General features: G+C 37.3%; 1 long non-coding RNA gene across 2 annotated transcripts; it reads left to right on the top strand.

Annotated features, from left to right (window-relative positions):
• Positions 1–1621: 1621 nt before the first annotated feature.
• Positions 1622–7517, top strand: LOC115777621 (uncharacterized). 2 transcript variants are annotated; one of them, XR_004019665.1, is made up of 3 exons: positions 1622–1905; positions 2199–2274; positions 6974–7517. It is a non-coding gene; the product is annotated as an uncharacterized LOC115777621 (long non-coding RNA). The 2 variants fall into 2 exon arrangements; XR_004019666.1 differs by lacking the exon at positions 6974–7517 and adding an exon at positions 4405–5985.
• Positions 7518–9846: the final 2329 nt, after the last annotated feature.

A 9846-nucleotide genomic window follows, 5' to 3' on the forward strand; every position in this document is an offset into this window, starting at 1 on the left:
TGTAAGATGTTACCTGTACAGTTTGTGATAAATATTGTATTGCAAGATTGAAGCTTTGTTGCCTAAAATACTCTGTTCTGCTTTCCTGGTTCTGTGGGAGTGTAATGCAGAACCAGTGCATATTAAGACTGAGCCACCTCCTGCGTCAGTGCCTCTGATGCCTTTTGTCTATTTATTGTCTCATAAATTCCCTCTCTGCAGTGTGTCACTAATACAAACATTGCTTGAACAAAAGCTCATCACAAATCTCAGAGGTGATGTCATTTAGTGACTTGCTGGACACTGCTCCAGGAGAAAAAGCACATTTTAATAATACATTTATATAATTCTTCCGTTTCCCCTCAAAGATATTCACCCTCCTCATTTTCCAAACATCTCCCCAGCCCCTTCTGTCTTGTTGGTTTTCATATCAGTCTTTGAAGTTAGCTGAATAGACTCCAAGGAAAGTTGAAGACTGTGGTGTATGAGATGGGTTTACTGAGGAGGACTACAGTAGAATCATTTAATTCTGGATATATTTCAGTGCTGAAGGCCACAGAAGACTACTTTTATAAATTTCTACATTACTGACCAGATCAGGATTATAATAGACAGACTTACAGTATAGGGATGTATGTTGTGCAGTACCTCATGTGATCCATTGGTGGGGATAGTCAGTTTTAATAAATAAAAGTCATAGATGAGACCAGCTAAAAGGCCCCCAAATCTTTTTTTTTTTTTATCAAATAATGTTCTTGTCCATTTGTTGTTTTGCTTTGCTTTGTTTTCGTGGATAACCTATGAATACATGTTTTAATCACAAATTCAAAAATAGCTGAATTTGTGAGTTTTGTTTGAGGAAAGAGTAAAAACCCATGTTTTCATTTTGCACTATGAGCCCAGTGTCCAGGGTAACATGGCTTTTATTAGTCAGTGCTGAGGAGAGTGGGTGCTGGATGTTACCTGTCCACTGTGCAGCCCGGCTGTTTACTCAGCTGTAGGGCCTCTGTTTCCAGTGTAAGGGCAAAAAGGAGCAGGTCACTAAATATTTCATTTCCCAAGTAAAACATGCTTGCCCTTGTCAGGTGAAAAAAAAGAGAGAGAGAAACAGATCACAGTGATGAATGTGCAATCAGGCTGATTAACTCATTATTAGTTGTCCGAAGGATCCACTGAAGGAAATGAGGGCAAGAATGAAATAGGTTGTTTATATGTCTCGTAGTCAGAGCTATGGATGTGATGTGAGGAAGAGGCCTCCATGAACTTTTACCACTGCTAGTTACTGATGGGAAGTTGAATTATGTCTCTCACTCATAGTGTTTCTTCCCTTTGTTAGGGTCTTCTTTTTTTAGTGATATATTTTTTTTTATCTAAAACATAAACCAGCACCAGGAATACAAACGGAATCCAAATGAGTATTGAACAAATACACTTACTGAGGACTCATCTTTCTGCCAGCTATCATAATTTTTTCCTGATTCCTTCTCTTATTTATTTATTTTTTTTACTCTCATTTTGCCAGCAGATGGTGCTGCAATCTCTTCATACTGCAGTGGAGCTGGACAGCCGATCTTCCACAGACATGCACCACACTTACAGAGAGGCGGGAGGGGGGGGAGTCCAGCTTAGTTCCTGAGTTTAGGCAAATGTTTGTTGAAATAAGTGGAGATTTCCTGGTTTTCTTTTTTGGAGGAAAAAAAAAAGGAAAGAAACAAAGTTTCTTTATAGGATGGGCTCAGGGTGTTTTGCAATTACCCTTACTTGTGCTTGAGCTCCTTTTTCCCCTTGTTGAGTAGGAACAGACAATGTTTTCCATTCCAGTTTCTTCTTACAGTTGCAGAGTGGGTGCCGATGGGCTCAGTGTTGTGGCTTTTACTGGTCAGCCAAATATCACAGCTAGAATGGATGGTGGAAAGCATTATGGACGTAAGTAAGAGCAGCACTAACATTTTTCTTTGTACGTGGACTGAGAAGAGAGGCTGACAAGAGAGTACATTAGATTTTTTTTGTAAATAGGTTAATAATTAAGCCTATGAGCGTCTGCCAGGGCCATGTTGTTTCTTATTGAAGAATGCGTTATGTCGATATCATAGCTGAATATATTTAAAGTATTTTATTTATTCTTCTCCACTTTTTTTTTAAACTTGCTTGTTTTTAGTTGTGTCTGTGATTATTATTCAGTCACTTTTTTCTTTTCTCTTTTCTTTTTTTTTTTGTAGAACACCCGTGACTTGTCACATGGACATTTGCTTTTCACACCATTAGGAGAGGTGTAGACTGACCAGGAGAAGAGAGGTGTGTGTACGTGAGAGTCTGTGTGTGTGTGTGTGTGTGCGCAGTGAGTCTGGGGGGCAGAGGTGGGGGACTGTAAAGTGTAAGCTATTGAAAGGAGGAATGTGAGAGAGCATTATTGCCCGCACTTCATGTGAATGGAAAAGGGGTTAAAGAAATGACAGCGTACAGTGGGTGGTAGGGCCTCAGCGCAGCCTGGGAGGAAATGGAATGAGAAAGTGCAGTCAGGCAAACCACTCATTCACCATGACAAATGGGAGAGGCCTAGGCCAAGGGGATACCTGATACCCCACGGTGGGCTGTGTGCACCTGCCTGGGCTCCATGTGCACCAAAGTGGAAATAAAGCTCAGCCACTTGTAGCAACACACCTCGACTGTTTAGAGAATTAGATATTAATAAAAGTTATATTAAGAATAATGTGTATAATAATAATTCATGCAAATTGGATATTATTTAAGTTTTAAGGCTATGATTTTTGTTGTTTATTTTGTATAGTCCTAAAAAGTTGCAGTTGCAGTATGAGGAAAATCACAGACATGTATGGCAGGAATAATATTACTGGTGGCAGTGCGTGATGCACTATAACTAAATTCTCACATAAAGCCAACGTCTTCAAAAAGTTATTTAAAGTAATTTAAACTATCTAATACATTTGAAATGAATTGTGTTGAAATTATTAACAAACAATAATAGTAAAATAAAATGATAGTCACCAAATAATTTGCAAATTTTTGTGAGAAACGTGATGTCTGAAATATATTTCAATGTCTGAAATATTCCGCACATCATGAAACGATGCATTTCACGTTGGAAATGTGGCAAACTCATATTTAATTTATTTAAGTGGTGCTAGTTTTTGTCTAACTTCTTTGATACGAGTACAAAAAACCAATAATTGTGAAGGAATACGAAGAACGTCTAGTCTAGTTTGTTATATTAGTTTTGACTTCAAACCTAAGTTTTTTGTTTGTTTACAATTACACACTTGTGAATATTTCTTATGTATCAACACATGGACTCATGGACAGTTTTTTATTAGATGTTTTAATTACAAGCCTAAAAAGTAAAACTTAACATAACCGTCAAGCAAATCCTCATCCAAAAGCATGAATATGCTCTCAATGAGTTAATGAGTATTTCGACAGGAATGTCACAAGCTGCATGTCATGAGGCTCTAAATTAAGACATATATCAAATTTCAGAGGAATATTAAATCTTTGGGACCTGCTCAGATTAGAGGGGTACTGCTATAATCCAATTGTGTTTGAGGACAGAAGAAGACACAGAAAGCACAGAAGCTGCCTTTCTGTTCAGGAGTGGTGCAGAAAGTGAGCCTCAGGGCTGCTGCATTTCCTAGAACGTCCAGGAAGGATTACTGACCATCTCCCATGCAGGGAGATGAGCTGCGGTCACTCCGGCAGCAGTCAGTCTGTGGCATCAGGGTGCAGTGCAGCATGCTATGAAAATACTCAATCTTGTCTCCCACTTCAGTGTTTGGATTGGGCTGTGGAACAACCGCAGGCTGACAGGAGTAGGGGCTTGGAGAGGAGAATAATAATTTACTTCTTTCTTTTTCTCCAGCCAAACACAAACTTCGTTTTGATGGATTTAAGAATATTTAATCTCTTTAAAAAATTATTCAAACATTACAAAACTTTTCTTTAAGCTAAAATATTTTATATTTTGATGCATGCATTTTGTGCATATATGCAAGCAGCAACAGATGGGAAGTGAAGTAGCTGTCCCTACAAAAACAAACAACGTACACTGTCATCACACCCAAACCACTGCAAATTAACAGGGAGAAACAACAGAATATATATCATGCGTTTTCACTTGTTTTAGTTAATGTGATCACTGTGTAAATTGCAAGTGAGCTTAACCATTAACGCAGTGTAAAGCATCAGTTTTGTTACTATGGTTACTTGCAGTCAAATAAGAGGCTAAGATGTAATGTGCACAGAGGACGTAGCCTGAAGGTTGAACTGTTTTTCCACTGTATTTTTAACAGAAAAATCACAAAAGTTCCTTTTTTTTCGGCAGTCGCTTAATTTAAATGTTAAATGCAAGAAAAATGATTAAAATTAGACACAAAGAAGAAACAGTTACAGTAACTTTTTTCTGTGTTTTAGAGATCGTTTGGTCAGCTCCTTGGTCAGTGCTGTAATATGAGCACATCAAGTTACATCTGTCAGTATTTCCTGCGGGCGCAGCAGAGAACGGGAACAGTACAATTCATCAGCTTCAGTAAATATACCTTCCACATGTAATTGTCAAGGGGGAAAAACACTGTTGTGATTATTTAGTTTACATTTCCTTTAGGATTACGGTGTCACCTCAGAACGCTACAGTGTTTTCATTTTTAAAAAGGAGGCTGTGTGTATATTTTTCCTTTTGTAATTTTCATTATTTTTTTTAGCTTCTTTGTTAACTTTAAAAGCTTGACCCGTGATTATAACAACTCTGCCAACACATCAACTCATCAGTAAATAGTGTTCTGCCAGGTTCAAGCTTTCTCTGTATGTTTGTCTGATCTCTTTATGTATATGTGAGTTTCCTCAGATCACCCACCACAGCAAGGACATTCATGTTGGTTTGAGACTACTCTTACTGTGGCCTTCAACACACAAATTAAAAAAAAAAAAAAATCGTGGATGTTTTCTTTTAACTGTACACAGCCCTGCAGCTTCAGCAACATATGGTATTTCTATGCATTTACCATCAAGCTAGCAGTGAGCATGTTTTTATTCCTGTGCAAAGCATCTGGGTTAATCTCATATTAGTCAAGAAGGATCATTCTCACAAACAGTCTTAGACTTGTTTCACAGAACTATGCTCTAAATTAAATACATGGCGTCAGTGGATTAGTGTGTATCGCTTTGGAAATCCAGTAATAAGAAGAAGCTAAAAATTAATTTCTGTTTCTTTTTAAATATTAATATGCTTGAAAAAAAAACCCACTGGGAAGCAGATTGAATTCCTAGAATTCAGGGTTTTTACGATTGCGTGCAGAATATTTGATTAACCACTATGACAGCCTTTACAGTTTATTGTCATACAGTTTGTCTATAATTAATTAGATATCTAATCAGGACCCAATTCAAATTTTCCAGTGGAAAGTTATTAAGTTATTAAGCTTAACATTTTGATTTTACTCTGACTTTGTGCTCTAAAAGTTTTGCATCACGCATCTTGTCTCCTGCTATTTATTGTCTATATATAGTGTACTTCATGTGTTAATGTTATTTGGCGTGTCCTGTGGTTTGCATTATTCCGCTAGACATTCCTCCCCCAATCACAGGCGGCGCATCCCGTAGTTGCTCTGTTTTACTTTCATACTGAAATGTATTTATTTGAAGAGGAGCAGCAGGTCGCAGGGACATCTGTTGCGCTAATGTCCAACAGAGTAAACAATATGTTTTGAATTACTGTAAGATTTGACCTTAGAATAAGCCTTATCTTATGTATAAATCATAGTGAGTTCAATATGCTTTGTAAGTAGATTAGTTCATCTGGAGTCCCCCCCTCCTTCCCCATAGACAGTCTCTCCACCATGAGGGCCTAGAGATGTAATCCAGATTCATAATCCAATGATTCTTACAAGCTGTTTTGTGTTGTTAAATACTGGGTGTTTGTGTTGATTTAATATCATTCTAATCTCCTTTAAACTGCCAGTTGCTGTCTGGTTCATAGCCATCTTGTTTATTGCTTGCTCTCTAGTCTTGACTGTAGGCTGGAAAATCAAATCGGATGAGCCCGGTGGACTTCAGGGATGGCACTGAATCACTGATGGGTTCACTTATGAAAAGGATTTTGATTATTTTCAAAAATAAAAATACTGAAATGATTGTATTTTCGTTTCTTTCAGAGGGTCTTGTACTAACACCTTCTGGTCATATTTAGTGACAGTAATTCACTTCCTCCAGGCTCGTAGTCTTCCTCGTGTTCCTTTCAAACCACTGTGATTTTTAAAAGAACAGCAAATTAATTTCCATCTCCCTGTCACAGCAAAATCATATTTAATAAATAAAATTCCTTGCAAAATTTTATTCAAATTATTAATAAATGTAACCACAAGTAAATGTATATAGGAAAAGTACTTTGTGATATTTATTTGAATTCAACTGGACATTCTAAAATAAAATATATAAATGTTATTATTGTAAATTCATTTTTTATTTTTTCAAAAAAGCATGAAGATTAATGTAACAATACAGGTTGGACTTTGGTGTCTATTTTCTGTCTGTAGCCATAAACATATTGTAAATATACAGCAGGTATCACACAGCTTGTTGACTTCAGTTCAGTCCAACAGGTGGTTCTGAGAATTTCAAATAATAGGTGCTTACTGTCAACAGCCTTTTGAAGTAATCGAGTCCTCATAAAGCTTAGTCTGATTACAGTCCATACTATTGTTATTTAGTTTTATTGTAAGTGGATTCTACTCCCAGAAGGTTTCTTCAGCGCTCTGACTTGCACGTCCGATATTATTAGTTGCTATGAGTTCAGCCTGCGCAAATCTGTTAATGCATAAGACCATAAGAGCTTCTTATGTTCCAAGCCAGGTCAGAGTGAAGACACATCAGATTAATATTTGATCATGCAGAAGGGCCCTTAATCAGATTTGCTTATTCCCTTAGCTGAGTGCTCTGCAGCAATTATCATAATTGTTGCGCTAAACATGCTTGTCTTTACGGCTAGCGGCTGGACGTGAGCATGTGCTGTGAGAGGGGGATTCCAGTACCAAACCCAATTAATGCAGGATGGATGGCTGGGCATGCCGAGGGAGAACGAGGATATAGAGAAGAGGAAGGGGAGGGCCATGGGCAGAGATGCTGGTCCAACCCACAGTGACATAGCCCAGGGCAGCACAGTTAACTCCAGCCACCTGGAACTCTTCAGGCTCTCCCTATCCTGTAATCTGCCTTCAGCCATGCCACCAGCGCCTGCTGATTCGAGGGAAATTAGAGATGCACCAGGAAAATGGCAACGTCAGTCTACAAGTGTCTATTCAGTTGCAAAACTCATAGATTTTTTTCTGTGCTAAGAAATACCAAAATCTCACACTGCATAAATTTTCTCACCTCTTTCCACAAACATGCATACACCAGAGGAATATGGAGTGATTATCAGCCTGGTTATGTCATCTTTTTATCTTTGATATGATAAGTGTATTTCTTTTTATTAAAGTTTAATTTGCATTTGAGGAAATACCAATACTCACCTACTTATTAGGACTGAGGAGGCTTACAGTTCAACTTATTACTGTATGATGGAAGAAACTACTGCAAAAGTTGCTAGTTTTTATATATATATATATATATATATATATATATATATATATATATATATATATATATATATATATATATTATATTATATATATAATTAAGACATTTGATGTTTTATTTTTATCTTTAAGTAAAAGCAACAAAAGTAAAAATTAAAACAATTTTTATAAATAAATATGACTCCTAAAACACACACACACACAAACACACATGATGTCAAACAAATACATGAATTATAAAATAAAACCCTCACCAAATCTGAGCAATCTTTGAAAAGGAATTGATAACTTTGTTACATGTTTTACAAGATGTAGTTTTATAAAACTGTTTTATTTTACTTTAAAGTGAAAACTTGATCAAATGAACACAGTCACATCTTAAAGTCTTCATCTACTGAATATATATTTTTGGTGATACCTCTGAAATTATGCTGAATGTAAACATTTGGAAACATTTTGTGACTCAAAACCTGATCGTGTGTTAAACCAAAACAATAAAAATGCCAAAGCAAAACTCTGCTCTGTGTCATTTTGATTGCTGTCTCCTGAACATGTTGTCAGCCAACCAGTTTGTCATAAGTGTGTCTGTTAAATGAATGAGCCTGTGGACCAGTTCTGTCTGTATGAAAGTCATCTATCCTGCTGGAGGCATGGCACTGCACAAAGAAACACTAGGCGAGATGGTTCCCCATTAATCTATGTTGACTGGGTGGAAATTGCATCTTTGTAATGAGTATTAGGTGTGCATCTACATGAATTAAAGCTGAATGAGCCCCTGATTGATCACCTCGTCCCAAATGACGCTGCTTCCATGATCATTATTGTTTAAAAGTGACTAAATCATATCGGGATGATTAAAAGTCTCTGTTGAGAGGGGAAGGAAGATAAAGTAAAGGCACAATGTCTGAGAAATTGTGTTTTCATCCCCAAATTCTGTTTATATAGTTGTAGTTATTCCTGTTAAAGTTTTGGGTGTATTGTCAAAAGGGAGTCTGCAGCTGCAATAAAGAAACATATGGAAAGAAATTTGACAAATAATGTTTTTGTGACATTTTAATACACTACATTGATACTGAAACCACTGTTTCTCAAGCTGTCATAAGATGGTCATGATAAATGTTATAATGGGGTTTGTTTGTTATGATATGACTATTTATATTAAGTCAGACATTCTGTGCCAGCTGCCTTTTGCTAATCAGTATAAACACTGTATAGTAATAAGAATAGTACACTACAGCCTAAACTGGACCATAAGAAAGGACTGACCCACATCTGCAAGGAGTGTTCAACTAGCAACTCCATTCTCATTACAGATGTCACACATTCAGTTTTAATGGGATGATATTATTTTTTGTGCAACCTGACCACATGAAAGATCTGTGAGGGTAAAAAGGAGTGCAAAGGCAATGTTTGAAGTCAGGGCCAAAAAGTCCAGGTGTTTTTACAGGCATTGTGGCATTTATGTGATCTAAACTATATGTCTGGAGTCGCCTACACAAAAGTGCTAGACATCCCTGCCAGGTATTCACTTACTTCATAAAGTACATTCAACTGTGGGCAGCTGATTTGCTGGAGTTTGGGTCTCAGCCATAAAATCTTGACTGTTTGGACTCCCACTTGACTTTGGCATTTTGTGGAGAGAAAAAAAAAAAAAAGGGCCCCACACGTTCAGCAACACGAGAGACCACACCGAGGATTTAAATGTTCACACGCATTCTGCACTTTTACGTTTTTATCGCTTTTACATCTGATACATTATCGGGGAACCTGTTATTGTTTCAAGTATAAACCGAAACTCTTAATTTTCTGGGTGTGGTTTGGCACATGTGTGAAAATAACAGCTTTTTTCAGAAAAAGAGCCAGCTTAAGAAAAAGAGCAGACCTTGTCACCTTCTATCTTGACATATTTACTGTACCTGGACACGCTAATGTTCCTCTGTAATGTCTTTCTGGTAATTATGCTGCCAAGCACCCTGTTGGGGTAATTATACTAAAAACACCCTCATTAGCAGCATCAAGATGTAAACCCCCAGAAGCCTCACTATCTTTCCCCTTGTGCACCCTTGGAAGGCAAGTTATTGGTCCAACTCCACTTCATTCTCGACTTTCTGCTTATTGCACTACACAGCAAGATCATATTGCTGCGTTTCACCCTGCCTGCACTGCATATGCTGCATTGTATTAAATTTACACTGCATGGTTGTGAATTATGTTTTTTCTTCACTCGCTGCAAGTAATACTGTCCTGTGGTGTTCATTAAACTGGCCCCAAAATGCATGGACGG

Source organism: Archocentrus centrarchus, chromosome 3, assembly GCF_007364275.1.
Source record: "Archocentrus centrarchus isolate MPI-CPG fArcCen1 chromosome 3, fArcCen1, whole genome shotgun sequence".
NCBI classification, from domain to species: Eukaryota; Metazoa; Chordata; class Actinopteri; order Cichliformes; family Cichlidae; genus Archocentrus; species Archocentrus centrarchus.